General features: G+C 44.5%; 1 protein-coding gene across 9 annotated transcripts in view; it reads left to right on the top strand.

Annotated features, from left to right (window-relative positions):
* The window catches only part of LOC137516318 (prostaglandin reductase 1-like), a 496,699-nt gene that overhangs the window by 338,797 nt on the left and 139,349 nt on the right, over positions 1–18,553 (top strand). The gene's annotated exons all lie outside the window — the stretch shown is intronic.

Here is an 18,553-nt window from a genome sequence, read left to right as displayed (position 1 = left end):
CCAAATCGTGCCAGCCTTCAGTCACTTCCCATCTAAGGAGCTGAAACACAAACAACGCACTATTACATCACAATCACATAAACCCACTAATTGCAGTTATAGCACCAACAGTCTATATTTGGAGAGCGTATCTACTTTCATATTGGCTGAATGCAAATCCTACATGCACAAAGCAAATGTACAGCACAAGAGCACAACTACACTTGTAAGCAAGCTGAGCACTGAAAACTTCAGGCACAAGCCACCCAAATATATATATATATATATATATATATATATATATATATATATACATATACACATACCGCACATTGACACATATACCTACCATTAAACTCCCAATAAGATTTAATAGGAAATGATATGATTTGAAGCTTCTCATAGCAGTGCAGTGCAGAGAACTTTGTGATCTCAGGGGAACGTTTTAGTAATGATGGTGTGCCTGAGCTGCACAGCCAGATGCGATGCTGCTCTTGCTGTTGCTGCTGTAATTTGTCCCCTAGGACTCGCTATTGGATGATACAAAAAAGAAAGTTGGATGTGCTCAGCTGTAAAATCAATTTACTTTCAAGGAATTAACAATACGTTCTCTAGATAATATCCTTCAACGTGAGCTCCATCTAGTGGTTATATGCAAAAATGCATAGTTCTCATATGCTTTGGATTTGTATTGTTATACTACACTACAGTATGTTGTTCATATGTTGAATATCTCAATAAAAAATTGAAGATGAAAATGCATACTGTTCATAGCACAAAAGGAATCTTACACATTAGTGGTGGTTTAGACATGAATGAAAAATTACGATCTGGAAACAATTGTGCATTTTCTATTTAAAATTGGCCAGTGAGCTAATGAGTGTGTACTGAGTGATCCCTAGCCATTGCTATGGATGTTTATGCTGATTTTCAAACTTTTTATGTCAGGCAATAATTTTTTAAAACATGCCTGCAATGTCAATTAAGTATTATAACAGTATTTAATTTAAATAAATTAAGAAAATATAGTCACAGTCAAATAAAGAAAAGTATAGTCACAGGAATAGACCAGTAAGTATTAACAAAAATCAAGGAAAAGGCCCACATGCATAGGCCCTTATTCAATTCACTTTGGGCCATATGCAATTACATTTTTCACCCAAGTTTTCTCCTAGTCGATATTTTGAAACTTGTCAATAAAATTATTTTTAAACCATCAGCAAGCAAAAAAAATACTCAATATAATTTTGATAATACCTTTTCACCAATGTTTTGATACTTTTTCCATTGCAAAATGCTAAAATGTTATTTTAAATCGAAGATGAACATTTTTGTCATAGGAGAAAATTCAGGTGAAAAAGTAAATTGCAGTGGCGTAGCAATAGGGGGTGCAGAGGTAGCCACCGCATCGGGGCCCTTGGGCCAGAGGGGCCCCGTAGGGTCCACCCTCTATCACAGTATTAGCTCTCTGTTGGTCCTGTGCTGGTAATAATCACTTCTATAGATGCTTGGAATAGTAGTAATCATTAACACACTGTTCCCCCTCTCCTTCTTGCATCTCTGACACTGTGGTTTTCTTTGGCAGGTTTTGGTGTGCCATATCAATTGTTATATATAGAGTGCTTGGGGGGGCCCCATGTAAAACTTGCATCGGGGCCCACAACTCCTTAGCTACGCCACTGGTAAATTGCATATGGGCCCTTATCTCCTAAGTAGAAGTACTGTTACCATTATTTGTAGTGTTTTCTTGCTTGTTGGTGGTTTAAAAGGCCTTTTATTAAGTGTAAAAATATCTCCTAGGAGAAAACTTGAGTAAGGGCCATAGGCACATACGCAATTCACTTTTTCTCCTGAGTTTTCTCCTAAATTATATTTTCACGGCTTGTCAATAAAATGCCTTTTAAATCCGCAGAAAGCAAGAAAGCTCTCAAAAATTATTTTCATTGACTTTGATGCTTTTTTTTTACTTGCAAGAAGAGCTTAAAAGTTATTATAAAAGGAAGATGAAAAATTATCTACTAGGAGAAAACTCAGGAGAAAACGTTAATTGCATACAGGCCAAGGGGCCATATGCAATTAACTTTTTCATCTGAGTTATTTCCTAGGAGATAATTTTCATCTTCTCTTTAAACTAACTTTTCAGCATTTACAATTGAAAAAGTACCCAAATGTTGGTAATTAAATGTTACAATTACATTTATTCTGAGTATTTTGTTGTTTGCTGATGGCTTAAAAAGGCATTTTATGAAAAGTTGTGAAAATTAGAGATGGCCCGAACCTCCGACTTTAGGTTTGCAAACCCGGTTCGCAAACCTACCGCGAAAGTTCGGTTCGCGCGAACTTTCGCAAACCACAAAATACTTCAATGGGGAGGCGAACTTGGAAAATTAGAAAAAATTATGCTGGCCAGAAAAGTGATGGAAAAGATGTTTTAAGGGGTCTAATACCTGGAGGGAGACATGGTTGAGTGGGATAGACGTCAAAAGTCCCGGAAAAAAATCTGGTTTTGACGCAAAGCAGTGTTTTAAGGGCAGAAATCACATTGAATGCTAAATTGCAGGCCTAAAGTGCTTTATAACATCTTGCATGTGTATACATCAATCAGGGAGTGTAATTCCTTCCTCCTCCTCCTGTCTTGTCTTGACTTCCAGGGATTTGTAGGATGTCAAAAGCCAGCTTACATACATTGGCCGGGAAACAAACCCAGGTCAACTGCTTGGAAGGCAGCTATGCTTACCACTATACCACCAATACTACATGCTGAAGCCAGCCTAGCATCTACCATTGTGATATACCCAAGAGAAAAATGAGCGTGCTAAGGAATTTGTAGGATTTCAAAAGCAACCTCACATACATTGGCCAGGAATCGAACCCAGGTCAACTGCTTGGAAGGCAGCTATGCTCACCACTATACCACCAACACTACATGCTGAAGCCAGCCTAGCATGTACCATTGTGATATACCCAAGAGAAAAATGAGCTTGCTTAGGGATTTGTAGGATGTCAAAAGCAACCTCAAATACATTGGCCAGGAATCGAACCCAGGTCAACTGGTTGGAAGGCAGCTATGCTCACCACTATACCACCAACACTACATGCTGAAGCCAGCCTAGCATCTACCATTGTGATATACCCAATAGAAAAATGAGCGTGCTTAGGGATTTGTAGGATGTCAAAAGCAACCTCACATACATTGCCAGGAATCAAACCCAGGTCAACTGCTTGGAAGGCAGCTATGCTCACCACTATACCACCAATACCACATGCTGAAGCCAGCCTAGCATGTACCATTGTGATATACCCAAGAGAAAAATGAGCTTGCTTAGGGATTTGTAGGATGTCAAAAGCAACCTCACATACATTGGCCAGGAATCGAACCCAGGTCAACTGGTTGGAAGGCAGCTATGCTCACCACTATACCACCAACACTACATGCTGAAGCCAGCCTAGCATCTACCATTGTGATATACCCAATAGAAAAATGAGCGTGCTTAGGGATTTGTAGGATGTCAAAAGCAACCTCACATACATTGCCAGGAATCAAACCCAGGTCAACTGCTTGGAAGGCAGCTATCCTCACCACTATACCACCAACACTACATGCTGAAGCCAGCCTAGCATGTACCATTGTGATATACCCAAGAGGAAAATTAGCTTGCTTAGTTATTTGTAGGATGTCAAAAGCAACCTCACATACATTGGCCAGGAATCGAACCCAGGTCAACTACTTGGAAGGCAGCTATGCTCACCACTATACCACCAACACTACATGCTGAAGCCAGCCTAGCATGTACCATTGTGATATACCCAAGAGAAAAATGAGCTTGCTTAGGGATTTGTAGGATGTCAAAAGCAACCTCAAATACATTGGCCAGGAATCGAACCCAGGTCAACCGGTTGGAAGGCAGCTATGCTCACCACTATACCACCAACACTACATGCTGAAGCCAGCCTAGCATGTACCAATGTGATATACCCAAGAGAAAAATTAGCTTGCTTATTTGCCTAATTTGCTAGATGAAAGCAGTGGGACACATGGTGATACTGCTTACAGGCTTCAATTCAAGACTTCAGAAAGATCATGTGCCCCCCTGGGTGATGCTGGTGTAACACACACAGCAAAGGACAGCAATTCGAAGTCTGGAAGATTCCAGGGTAAGGGTGGGAAGGATGAAAAGCTAGGTGGCCATGTAACCATTCCTGCTAACCTAAAGCTTACTTGTGTCTTACAACACATTGGCTTAAAGGGAACCAGAGAGGAACGGGGGGTTGAAAAAAGAAAATGATTTTATACATACCTGGGGCTTCTTCCAGCTCCATAAGCCTGAATCGCTCCCACGCCGCCGTCCTCAGCTTCCTGGATCCGCCGGTACCGGGCCCGTCACTTCCGGCGGACGCGGCCAATTGTCCGCATCACAGGGGCTCCCTCCATACATGTACGCATGCGGCAGCGCAGTAAGCAGCCACATGCGTATCTGTATGGAGAGAGAGAGCACCCTGTAATGCGGAGAATTGGCCGCGTCCACCGGCCGACTTGCCGACTCACGGCAATGACGGGACCCGGTGGCGGCGGATCCAGGCAGCGGAGGACGGCGGCGTGGGAGCGATCCGTGCATATGGGGCTGGAGGAAGCCCCAGGTATGTATATTGAATCCTCTCTGGTTCCCTTTAAGACTTTACCAAATCCAATGCTCCAATATGGGGAAGCTTCTCTGTTTGCTGTTTTGTTTTTTTAAGTGTGGTGTCACAGTTCACTCATCTCTTCAACTACAAGAAAGGCCCAGGAGTAGTCTTAGCTACCCTAATATCTATGTTACGGCAGGGCCCTTATTACACTTTTTCTTACAGGGCTATGGAAACCGTTTTGCCCATGCGATAAAGCTAGGTGCAAAAATGAAATCATGCCTAGCAGAGGATGGTTTCGATCCATCAAACTCTGGGTTATGGGCCAAGCACGCTTCCACTGCACGACTCTGCTTACGTTTGTAATATATAACCTTCTAGTTTAAGAAGGGTACATTAGTTGAAATAGTTACACTACTATCTATGTTACAGCAAGGCCCTAATGACACTTTCTCTTACGGGGATATGGCCACCTGTTGTGGGGTGCTATTTTAGGAATAAGAATCAGCCAGGAGCAAGCTAACAAGCTTACAAGAGCCTAACTAATCTTTCCTATGAGAGTCTGCCAGCAGCTTTCCCTAATTACTGCAGGGACACGACTGACTGTAATGGCCGGCGCTGCCTGCCTTATATAAGGGGTGGGGTGGCTCCAGGAGATAGTGTAGGCTGATTGGCTACAATGGGCCTGCTGACTGTGATGTAGAGGGTCAAAGTTGACCCTAATGGTGCACTATGGGGGCGAACTGAACTTCTGGGAAAGTGTGCATTTGCATGCGATCGCAAACCACCCAAAGTTCGCCTGGAACCGTTCGCCGGCAAACCGTTCGGGCCATCTCTAGTGAAAATATCACCTAGGAGAAAACTCAGGTGAAAAAGTGAATTGCATATGGGCGAGGGGGCCATATGCAATCCACGTTTTCTCCTGAGTTTTCTCCCAGGTTTTTTTCACAACTTTTAAATAGAATGCCTTTTAAACCACCAGCAGGCAAACAAATGCTCAAAATAATTTTCACAGTAGTTTTTCACCTAATTTTGGTACTTTTTCCATTACAATGTGCTAAAAAATTATTTTAAATTGAAAATGAAAAATGATCTCCCTGGAGAAAACTCAGGAGAAAAAGTGAATTGCATATGGCCCAAGGTGTTTTCAGGAATCTTTTTTTTGAACATTGTATTGTATATAATTGCAGAACATCTGTTTAGTAAATTCTGCTGATGAGTAGGGAAACGTGCATGCATAGACAAGATTGCCTAGTTTAATGGAACCCTAGCTGGTGGCCAAAGAGTTATGGGAGTTTGTGGGTTCTTAAGACATACTGGGCAGCAGGATTGCAGTAGTTTCAGTTCCACAAATTAGTTAAACTGTGTTTTAATTTAGATTGATTTACAATTTTTTCTCTTTTTTTGACTTGACAATTTCAATAGATCTTTTTTTTTTTTTTTTTGCTCTAATGAAAAATTAGACTAATTTTACTGATGTACCACACACGTATATTTGATTATGACACACTCACAGCAAAAACAATTGAAAAACAAAAACATTAGAAAATTTGGTTAAAAGTAAAATTTGGCTCTGATTTTTTTACCCTTCCCGATCAACAATTATCGAAAATTGCAATTCTGATCAAATTTCTCAAACACAAAATAACTTTTGTTTTTTTCATACAGTCGATCATTTCCATTGAACTGATGTACATTTTAACGTTTTTTCTGTAACGTGCGCAGCCACCCTTGGCTATCATTAATTTTGCATACCCCCAACTGGGGGGAGGGGGGGGGGTACATGTCTTACTTGTTTTACACATCTTCTCTCTGTAGAACAGAACAGGGTGCTTAGCCATGGGCCAAGTAGCATTCCTGTATAGTGATAAAACTACGGTAACCTCGCATCACCTTCCTAACCTTGAAAACCCTTTATATATCAGTTATCTCTAAATTACCACTGTAATACCAAATACACTACAAGAGGCTTTTAGTGACAATGACCCTCCCTTTGTGGGAACATGCACTGTTTTTAAATACAGCAGTTGACGTATAGTAAACTGCAGCTAATTGAATTATTTAGATTACCCACTTTTACTGTAATTTTCCCTGCTTCAGCATCAGAAACACTTCTTATATCTATATAGTACTGTATATAATGTAGTCCCACCCTCCCAGTGATGTTTAGCCTAAGCTGATTAGCCATTCAAAATCTTCCCCACCCCAAGCACTCTGGGAGACCAGGTATATTTTGTTCTGGGCCATAAGCATCTACAAAACACTTAACATAGTTTATTTATTGGCCTTAGAAATAACAAGTATGAAAAAAAAAACACCCAATTAAAACCAATTTGCATAAAACACCATTGTGACAAGCAACCAAGTGGCAAGCTACCAGGTGACAAAGCAATGAGGGCGATACATGTTGTGGAGGCCGGCCTACCACACATCTGCTCATAAACCAAGAAGCGGGTGACATTACGCTAGAGAATAGACCGACTCACCGAAGGATGGACGCTCTATACTGAGCATTGGCATGCGATTCAAAGTGGCAAGTTTATTGCAGCTGCAAGCACTGCCTGGATCACAGCTGAAGGTTGCAGCCAGACCCTCAGAAGTGTGGTGAGAGCCCATATGGGCAAAGTGCTTATCATTGAAGTGTACCTGAGATGAAAGGGTATAAAAGTTTTATACAAACCTGGGGCTTACTCAAGCCCCCTTCTCGCTGATCTCCCTTGCGTCTTCCTCCTCCACCTACTGAATTGTCTGGTAGAAGTCCCGTTAGCCTTGAAGTCCACCCACGCATGCTCCCCCGTTGTGCTCGCGTGACTGGAAGCATTCTGCGGATGTGCAATAGTACTGTGCAGGCATGGAACCCAGCAACAGGAGCACGACTGGGTGCACGAGCGCGGACAGTATGTGCAGTTTGCCTCACTGGCGATGCTAATGGGCATCTACCGGACAATCCAGGAAGCAAAGGAGGATGGTGAGGGAGCGATCAGCATGGAGGGGGTTGGAGGAAGCCCCAGGTATGTATAAAACTTTTATACCCTTTCATCTCAGGTTTACTTTAAGCTGTGATGAACTATCTGTAATTGTGCTGGGAGCTCAGCGTGGCAAATCTGTTTGTTTATGTAGCTGGAGCTGCGGGACTACACCAGTAAAACACAAGCACGCATTGTTTGCAAGGAACTGCAGTCAAGCCATAACTTAGATGGCAGAAGAATTACCTATGTGAATCCACTAACTGACGTTAGCCTTTGACAGTTTATACTCTTGAGATCTAAGGATAGTCAATTATTGTGTTTTTGAGTACGGTGTGCATTGGTGAGTCAGTAACCGGCTCCTTGTAACAATATGAGGATATGGTGTTTTATGCCGGCAACTTGGTTTTAATTGGGGGACTGAGGTTTTTTTGTACCTGCAGTTTCTGTTGCCAGTAAATTAACTATGTTAAGTGTTTTGTAGATGCTTGTGGTTTGGTTTTCTGTAGTGCAATAATATTCCCACAAGCTGGATCCCCAGTGGGTGAACACACATTTTCTTTTTTTTTCCTTATTGAATTTAGTGCTCATATTTGTAATTTTTGGTATTTTGTATTGGCTTTGGAACTTCCTGTAAAGAAAGATTCAACAGAGAGACCACATGACAGGACTAAAGATGTCACCACCAGTGATACATTTCAGAAAGTAAATCAGGGAGAGAAAATGTTTCGCAATAGGCAAACACTGACTAAATAATTTATAAATTAATATTGTAAAAAAAAAAAAAAAGAAGCAATTTTCGTCATTATGTTATTTTCATTACAGTTTCCTCTTTAATCTATATGACCGTTAGAGTCACTGACTAATGGCAGAATTAAAGAATGCATCCGTTTTGTGATACTACCCCCTGGGCATTACTGACAGCTGTCCCTGCTTGCGGAAATCCTCCACAAGCGTATAATTTGAGGGAACCCAGCAAAAGGTGCAATGCACCTGTAGAGGGAAATTCCTGTCGACAGGTGGAGCTGTGGAGTGCAGAGGAACAGCTCCTCTGCCCTGCCACAGACGCCAGACAGGAATTGTACGAAGGGAAGAAACGCAGTGCAAGATAGACCTGAATGAGAGAGATCAAAGCGACAGAGGGTATGTGTGTTCACCAATCTAGTCGCCACCCTGCGACGATGAACACACAACCAGGAAGAACAGGTGAGAAGGCAATTGCCAGAGATGGCGATTGCTAACAGCGACACAAGACTGAATAAGCACAGATGAGGAATGTATGTATGTCCACCAATCTAGCCGCCACCCTGCGACGGCGGACACACAACAAAGGAAACCGAGTGAGAACGCAATCGCCTGAGAAGCGATTGCGAATGAGATTGAGCAAAGGGACAGATTGTATGTGTGTGCACCAAACTAGTCGCCAACCCGCGACGATGCATACACAACAGCAGATATGAAGTAGGAACACAATCGCGGGAGAGGCGATTGCCAGAGGTGACACAAGGCTACAGCAAGGCAGAGCACGAGAGTAGCAAAGGCACAGCAAATCATACAATGAAAAGATAAGGAAAATAACAAACGCTAACTAAACGCGAACACCGCACTTATTCGCAACAGTGCACGCGTTTATGCGCGGTCTCCGCATGTTAAGCACAACAGAGACAAGCACGCCTAACTAACCACCGACAGACAAACATGAAACAGAGGACGCAAGCGCTTGCTTAGTGGTTACCTCACCGAGCCTCCAGCAAGCGTTCGTAGCAGACAAGACAGATACACGAAAACAGGAATAAGTGAGAGAGATGGATCCACAGCAATAGCGCAAGGCGAGTGCGATCCAGGCAAGACAGATCAGATGAGATAGCTGGTAGCAACCGCTGCTCCAGCTATACTCCAAGAAGAAAGATCAGAACGACTTCCTGTCGACCACCGCTGGGACAGGACAATCGCAACAGACAAACAAAACAGATATGCAATCCTAACTGCACTAGGGAACCTGCCTAGTGCAGTCCCAGGAATTACTCTAAGCTAATCTTTAAACAATGAGCAAGGCTGACACTCTCCAGGAGTGTTTCACAGGACAAACCCTTATGACCAGCCCAGGTCTGTGATATCACATGGTATATATAGAGCAAGCCTACAAAGGATGTGGCTAGGCAATCTGCATGACAAACGTATGCAAATTCCTCAGCAGCAAGCTGCAAAACTGACAAAAGGTCTCTCTTCCAGAGACCTGCAGAATGCAGACCTGAACAGTGGTCAAAAAGCTGCCTGCCTGCGCAGGCAGCCGAGCGGATCCTCACATTGAGCTTGTTTCTTTTAGCCACCAGGTGGTGCTGTGCAAATGAAAAGAATGTATGCTGAAAACTCACAGTGATGATGTAATCAGAATAGTTTACATAATTCCATCCCTTCCTCTTCATCTCTGTTTGATAGTTTTAAAGTGATCATGTAGAGAAAGGGACATGGAGATTGCTGAGAAAGATTCTTGTTCTGAATTCAAAAGCCTGTGTTTGGAACAGAGGGCACTGTCTTTGGGTGCCTTAACCTCCGTAGCGGGAACCCCGTGCTGGACACGGGGTAAGCCGCCGGAGGGTGCCGCTCAGGCCCTGCTGGGCCGATTTGCATAATTTTTTTTTCAAACACGCAGCTAGCACTTTGCTAGCTGCATGTTTGGTCCGATCGCCGCCACCCGCCGCAGATGCGCCGCTACCCGCCGCTAAACAGGGCCCCCCCCCCGCATACCTCTTGCGCAGCCTGGCCAATCGCCGCCAGGCTGCACTATGGGGTGGATCGGGACTCCGTGTGACGTCACGACGTCGATGACGTCGGTGACGTCACTCCGGTCGTCGCCATGGCGACGGGGAAAGCCCTCAAGGAAATCCCGTTCAAAACGGGATTTCCTTATGGGCAAGCGGCGCCGGCGGCGATCGGAGGTGACGGGGGGACGCCGCAGGGAGGGGGGAAGCATGTAGCTAGCGCTAGGCTAGCTACATGCTAAAAAAAAAAAAAGGTTAAAAAAAAACCCTGGCGGCCGCGCAGCCGCAGCAATCATACCGCCAGGGGGGTTAATGTACCTATAAAAAAATACAAGCCTGCATAGCAGAAAAGGGGTAAAAACTGCTTGGATGGGGGGTGCACTCTCCACTCACTTTCTGTCTTTTTACATTTATAACATCTCTGCCTAACCCTGGGTTTCCTAGGGTGATTAAATATATAATATATAAAGTTAAACTTTGATTGAAGGAAAAAAAAATGACATTGCAATGACACCTGATAAACGTAATTGCCACTGCACCAATGGTACTTCGATGTGCCGGAATCCACTCTGGAGTCACAAGTAACTGTAATTCACTCCATATGATTCGCACCTTCTAAAATGATTCTTTATTAGGCCTTTTTTAAAAAGAATTACAGCATCTTAACCACTTGAGGACCTAGGGCTTTCTACCCCTTAAGGACCGGCCACTTTTTTTCCATTCAGACCACTGCAGCTTTCACGGTTTATTGCTCGCTCATACAACCTACCACCTAAATGAATTTTGGCTCCTTTTCTTGTCACTAATAAAGCTTTCTTTTAGTGCTATTTGATTGCTCCTGCGATTTTTACTTTTTATTATATTCAGCAAAAAAGACATGAATTTTGGCAAAAAAATGATTTTTTTAACTTTCTGTGCTGACAGTTTTCAAATAAAGTAAAATTTCTGTATACATGCAGCGCGAAAAATGTGGACAAACATGTTTTTGATAAAAAAAAACCCATTCAGTGTATATTTATTGGTTTGGGTAAAAGTTATAGCGTTTACAAACTATGGTGCAAAAAGTGAATTTTCCCATTTTCAAGCATCTCTGACTTTTCTGACCCTCTGTCATGTTTCATGAGGGGCTAGAATTCCAGGATAGTATAAATACCCCCCAAATGACCCCATTTTGGAAAGAAGACATCCCAAAGTATTCACTGAGAGGCATAGTGAGTTCATAGAAGATATTATTTTTTGTCACAAGTAAGCGGAAAATGACACTTTGTGAAAAAAAAAAAAAAAAAAAAAAGTTTCCATTTCTTCTAACTTGCGACAAAAAAAAATGAAATCTGCCACGGACTCACCATGCTCCTCTCTGAATACCTTGAAGTGTCTACTTTCCAAAATGAGGTCATTTGTGGGGTGTGTTTACTGTCCTGACATTTTGGGGGGTGCTAAATTGTAAGCACCCCTGTAAAGCCTGAAGGTGCTCATTGGACTTTGGACCCCTTAGCGCAGTTAGGGTGCAAAAAAGTGCCACACATGTGGTATTGCCGTACTCAGGAGAAGTAGTATAATGTGTTTTGGGGTGTATTTTTACACATACCCATGCTGGGTGGGAGAAATATCTCTGTAAATGACAATTTGTTAATTTTTTTTACACACAATTGTCCATTTACAGAGATCTTTCTCCCACTCAGCATGGGTATGTGTAAAAATACACCACAAAACACATTATACTACTTCTCCTGAGTACGGCGATACCACATGTGTGGCACTTTTTTGCACCCTAACTGCGCTAAAGGGCCCAAAGTCCAATGAGTACCTTTAGAATTTCACAGGTCATTTTGAGAAATTTCGTTTCAAGACTACTCCTCACGGTTTAGGGCCCCTAAAATGCCAGGGCAGTATAGGAACCCCACAAATGACCCCATTTTAGAAAGAAGACACCCCAAGGTATTCCGTTAGGAGTATAGTGAGTTCATAGAAGATTTTATTTTTTTGTCAAAAGTTAGCGGAAATTGATTTTAATTGTGTTTTTTCACAAAGTGTCATTTTCCGCTAACTTTTGACAAAAAATAAAATCTTCTATGAACTCACCATACTCCTAACGGAATACCTTGGGGTGTCTTCTTTCTAAAATGGGGTCATTTGTGGGGTTCCTATACTGCCCTGGCATTTTAGGGGCCCTAAACCGTGAGGAGTAGTCTTGAAACGAAATTTCTCAAAATGACCTGTGAAATTCTAAAGGTACTCATTGGACTTTGGGCCCTTTAGCGCAGTTAGGGTGCAAAAAAGTGCCACACATGTGGTATCGCCGTACTCGGGAGAAGTAGTACAATGTGTTTTGGGGTGTATTTTTACACATACCCATGCTGGGTGGGAGAAATACCTCTGTAAATGGACAATTGTGTGTAAAAAAATCAAAAGATTGTCATTTACAGAGGTATTTCTCCCACCCAGCATGGGTATGTGTAAAAATACACCCCAAAACACATTATACTACTTCTCCCGAGTACGGCGATACCACATGTGTGGCACTTTTTTGCACCCTAACTGCACTAAGGGGCCCAAAGTGCAATGAGTACCTTTAGGATTTCACAGGTCATTTTCGTTTCAAGACTACTCCTCACGGTTTAGGGCCCCTAAAATGCCAGGGCAGTATAGGAACCCCACAAATGACCCCATTTTAGAAAGAAGACACCCCAAGGTATTCCGTTAGGAGTATAGTGAGTTCATAGAAGATTTTATTTTTTTGTCAAAAGTTAGCGGAAATTGATTTTAATAGTTTTTTTTCACAAAGTGTCATTTTCCGCTAACTTGTGACAAAAAATAAAATCTTCTATGAACTCACCATACTCCGTACGGAATACCTTTGGGTGTCTTCTTTCTAGAATGGGGTCATTTGTGGGGTTCCTATACTGCCGTGGCATTTTAGGGGCCCTAAACCGTGAGGAGTAGTCTTGAAACCAAATGTCGCAAAATGACCTGTGAAATCCTAAAGGTACTCATTGGACTTTGGGCCCCTTAGCGTACTTAGGGTGTAAAAAAGTGTCACACATGTGGTACCGCCGTACTCAGGAGAAGTAGTATAATGCGTTTTGGGGTGTATTTTTACACATACCCATGCTAAGTGGGAGAAATATCTCTGTAAATGACAATTGTTTGATTTTTTTACACACAATTGTCCATTTACATAGAAATTTCTCCCATCCAGCATGGGTATGTGTAAAAATACACCCCAAAACACATTATACTACTTTTCCTGAGTACAGCGGTACCACATGTGTGACAATTTTTTGCAGCCTAGGTGCGCTAAGGGGCCCAACGTCCTATTCACAGGTCATTTTGAAGCATTTGTTTTCTAGACTACTCCTCGCGGTTTAGGGCCCCTAAAATGCCAGGGCAGTATAGGAACCCCACAAGTGACCCCATTTTAGAAAGAAGACACCCCAAGGTATTCCGTTAGGTGTATGGCGAGTTCATAGAAGATTTTATTTTTTGTCACAAGTTAGTGAAAAATGACACTTTGTGAAAAAAAACCAATAAAAATTAATTTCCGCTAACTTTTGACAAAAAATAAAATCTTCTATGAACTCGTCATACACCTAACAGAATACCTTGGGGTGTCTTTTTTTCTAAAATGGGGTCACTTGTGGGGTTCCTATACCGCTCTGGCATTTTACAGGCCCAAAACCGTGAGTAGTCTGGAAACCAAATGTCTCAAAATGACTGTTCAGGGGTATAAGCATCTGCAAATTTTGATGACAGGTGGTCTATGAGGGGGCGAATTTTGTGGAACCGGTCATAAGCAGGGTGGCCTTTTAGATGACAGGTTGTATTGGGCCTGATCTGATGGATAGGAGTGCTAGGGGGGTGACAGGAGGTGATTGATGGGTGTCTCAGGGGGTGGTTAGAGGGGAAAATAGATGCAATCAATGCACTGGGGAGGTGATCGGAAGGGGGTCTGAGGGGGATCTGAGGGATTGGCCGAGTGATCAGGAGCCCACACGGGGCAAATTGGGGCCTGATCTGATGGGTAGGTGTGCTAGGGGGTGACAGGAGGTGATTGATGGGTGTCTCAAGGTGTGATTAGAGGGGGGGAATAGATGCAAGCAATGCACTGGCGAGGTGATCAGGGCTGGGGTCTGAGGGCATTCTGAGGGTGTGGGCGGGTGATTGAGTGCCCTAGGGGCAGATAGGGGTCTAATCTGATAGGTAGCAGTGACAGGGGGTGATTGATGGGTAATTAGTGGGTGTTTAGGGTAGAGAATAGATGGAAACACTGCGCTTGGGTGGTGATCTGATGTCGGATCTGCGGGCGATCTATTGGTGTGGGTGGGTGATCAGTTTGCCCGCAAGGGGCAGGTTAGGGGCTGATTGATGGGTGGCAGTGACAGCGGGTGATTGATGGGTGGAAGTGACAGGGGGTGATTGATGGGTGGCAGTGACAGAGGGTGATTGATGGGTGATTGATAGGTGATTGACAGGTAATCAGTGGGTTATTACAGGGGAGAACAGATGTAAATATTGCACTGGCGAATTGATAAGGGGGGGTCTGAGGGCAATCTGAGCGTGTAGGCGGGCGATTGGGTGCCCGCAAGGGGCAGATTAGGGTCTGATCTGATGGGTAACAGTGACAGGTGGTGATAGGGGGTGATTGATGGGTAATTAGTGGGTGTTTAGAGGAGAGAATAGATGTAAACGCTGCGCTTTGGTGGTGATCTGATGTCGGATCTGCGGGCGATCTATTGGTGTGGGTGGGTGATCAGATTGCCCGCAAGGGGCAGGTTAGGGGCTGATTGTTGGGTGGCAGTGACGGGGTGATTGATGGGTGATAGGTGATTGGCAGGTGATTGACAGGTGGTCAGTGGGTTATTACAGGGAAGGACAGATGTAATTAATGCACTGGCGAATTGATAAGGGGGGGGGTCTGAGGGCAATGTGAGCGTGTGGGCGGGTGATTGGGTGCCCGCAAGGGGCAGATTAGGGTCTGATCTGATAGGTAACAGTGACAGGTGGTGATAGGGGGTGATTGATGGGTGATTGATGGGTAATTAGTGGGTGTTTAGAGAAGATAACAGATGTAAACAATACATTTGGGAGGTAATCTGACGGCGGGTTTGCGGGCGATCTAATGGTGTGGGTGGGTGATCAGATTGCCCGCAAGGGGCAGGTTAGGGGCTGATTGATGGGTGGCAGTGACAGGGGGTGATTGATGGGTGATAGGTGATTGGCAGGTGATTGACAGGTGATCAGTGGGTTATTACAGGGAAGAACAGATGTAATTAATGCACTGGTGAATTGATAAGGGGGGGTCAGAGGGCAATCTGAGCGTGTGGGCGGGTGATTGGGTGCCCGCAAGGGGCAGATTAGGGTCTGATCTGATAGGTAAAAGTGACAGGTGGTGATAGGGGGTGATTGATGGGTGATTGATGGGTAATTAGTGTGTGTTTAGAGGAGAGAATAGATGTAAACAATGGATTTGGGAGGTGATCTGATGTCGGATCTGCGGGCGATCTATTGGTGTGGGGGGGTGATCAGATTGCCCGCAAGGGGCAGGTTAGGGGCTGGCTGATGGGTGGCAGTGACAGGGGGTGATTGACGGGTGATTGATGGGTGATTGACAGGTGATTGACAGGTGATTGACAGGTGATTGACAGGTGATCAGGGGGATAGATGCATACAGTAAACAGGGGGGGTGGTCTGGGGGGGGGGTCTGGGGAGAATCTGAGGGGTGGGGGGTGATCAGGAGGGGGCAGGGAGCAGGGTGGGGGATAAAAAAAAAAATAGCGTTGACAGATAGTGACAGGGAGTGATTGATGGGTGATTAGGGGGGTGATTGGGTGCAAACAGGGGTCTGGGGGGTGGGCAGGGGGGGGTCTGATGGGTGCTGTGGGCGATCTGGGGCAGGGGGGGGGGGAAAATCAGTGTGCTTGGTGCAGACTAGGGTGGCTGCAGCCTGCCCTGGTGGTCCCTCGGACACTGGGACCACCAGGGCAGGAGGCAGCCTGTATAATACACTTTGTAAACATTACAAAGTGTATTATACACTTTGTATGCGGCGATCGCGGGGTTAACATCCCGCCGGCGCTTCCGTATGGCCGGCGGGATGTTGCGGCGGGTGAGCGGCGCCAGGCGGAGGCGGAGGATCGCGTCACTGATGACGCGATCGCTCCGCCCATGCCCCTACAAGGACCGCCGCCAATTGTCAATACGGCGGTCCTTGCGGGGTGCACTTCCCGGCCGCCAATTGTACATACGGCGGTCGGGAAGTGGTTAAAAGTCCACATGTGGGTGTGAGTAGGATGATGACACACAGGCGTTTCGGGCCAGATTCGGTCCTTTTTCAAATCATGACAAGCCCACACTGATATACCATGTTCAAAATAGTCCCAAAGAGGACCACATAGGGAACTGATCATTTACATACATGCATATTCATATAATCTAATCCACCAATAGGAGCCTCGTGTGCAATCAACAGATAACAGAATCATATATTATATCCAACTTATTATCAAAATATATAAAGGCAAAGAACAAGTGGGCACTCACCAAAATTGCCTCAGCGTTCAAAACTCTGAGAATGAAGAAGAAATAAAGGTTCACCGTGTCCACAATAGTATTCTTCCAATCAAAAACGAGCCTACCACGTCCGCTTATAGACTGTGGAGGCATTCCCTATCAGCAGCAAATACATATTCCTCCAATCAAAGATAGGCCTACCACGTCCGCTTATAGACTGTGGAGGCTGTCTACCTATCAGCGGCAACTTTGCGAATCACAGTTACACCCACCGGCCAGGAAAGGAGACGCCAGCCAATCAAGTTACTGGAGCGAATCAGAAGCATAACAATGTCCGTGCAGAGATGTCACAGCGTCTCTGTACCAATAGAAGTACCGCTCAGCACCACGTAAATAACAGGAGCGTGATTAGTGCATCACGTGTCTATTCCTTCCAATCAGGGCCGGTCCTGGACTTTCTGCTGCCTGAGGCAAAGATCGTGAAGGCGCCCCCCCAACCCACCCCCCTTAAAACAAGATTAAAGAAGACATAGCCCATGATTTCTACCTCCTTACCTTAGACCCAAACCACTAGGGCTTCAGTCAGTCACTGCACTGGCAATATAGCTAGGCCTAGGTTGTATGGTGCTGTTGTGAACGTATGAAGTCTGCAAAGTGGCTGACACCCTCCTGCATGTCCCAGACCCAACCCCCTTATAGCACACAGACAATCAATGAGTCGGTAAGACAAAGAGAAAATAAATAACAGCAACAGGAAGATATATCCCCCCTGCAATGCAAGGCCTGCATATACCAATACCACACTAGACACTACCAGTCTGCCACCTTCCTAAATACATACATACCAATCAGTCTGCCACCTTCCTAAATACATACATACCAGTCAGTCTGCCACCTTCCTAAATAATTACATACCAGTCAGTCTGCCACCTAAATACATACATTTATTATTGTAGCACTGACTCCCACAGGAGCTGCTGTAAGAGTTGGGTTCTCCTACTGTCCCCAGTGATGACCCGTCCTGTGAAAGGACCCTCTAATACTCCGACACACCAACAACTATAAGGGGTTTTATTAGGGGCAGACAAGATGCCCTGTGAGAAGGGTGTGGGCAAACAGGGTTCACAATGGTATAGGGGTACAATGGCATCAGATAAAAGCAACAGCTTAGTGACAATGGGTTAGTGAAGCAGAAATAACAGTTCAATAGTGCAACAGTCATAAATAGAGTTTGTTCCCCTGTCCACCCGTGAAGAGACTCTGCCCCTTAATGCACTGGGTGAGAGAGAGACAAAACTGCTGTACAATTCTTAACAATCAAACAGGCAAACAGTTATATGCAATTCACACAAATAGCAGAGGAGGTGCAACTAGCTACTGCACTTAGCTAAAACATTTCAAACCCTGACTAACCACTGGCCAGTGGTGAAACTGCTATAATGTCTGCTAGCGGTGGGGCCCATTCAAGTTACAGTTGGAGCGCTCAGACCTTCAAGAGAAGGTATTTGTAATCCACATGGCACGACCAGCTCTCCAAAAGACTCTGAGCTGAGGGAGGCAGTGGTCCCTTCTCGCTCGCCAGGCGAAGGCACAATTAAACGCAAAGTACTGTGGCCACAGGCCCCTCACCCATCTAGTCGCTGCAGCAAGAAACCTTCAGGAATGGCTTGTCCTCTGGGCTGGGTGAGATGATTCCTCCTGTCTGGTCGCTGG

The sequence above is a fragment of the Hyperolius riggenbachi genome, chromosome 1, assembly GCF_040937935.1.
Source record: "Hyperolius riggenbachi isolate aHypRig1 chromosome 1, aHypRig1.pri, whole genome shotgun sequence".
Lineage (NCBI taxonomy): Eukaryota > Metazoa > Chordata > Amphibia > Anura > Hyperoliidae > Hyperolius > Hyperolius riggenbachi.
The sequence above is the reverse complement of the archived record's forward strand: the minus strand, read 5'-3'. Positions and strand labels throughout refer to the sequence as shown.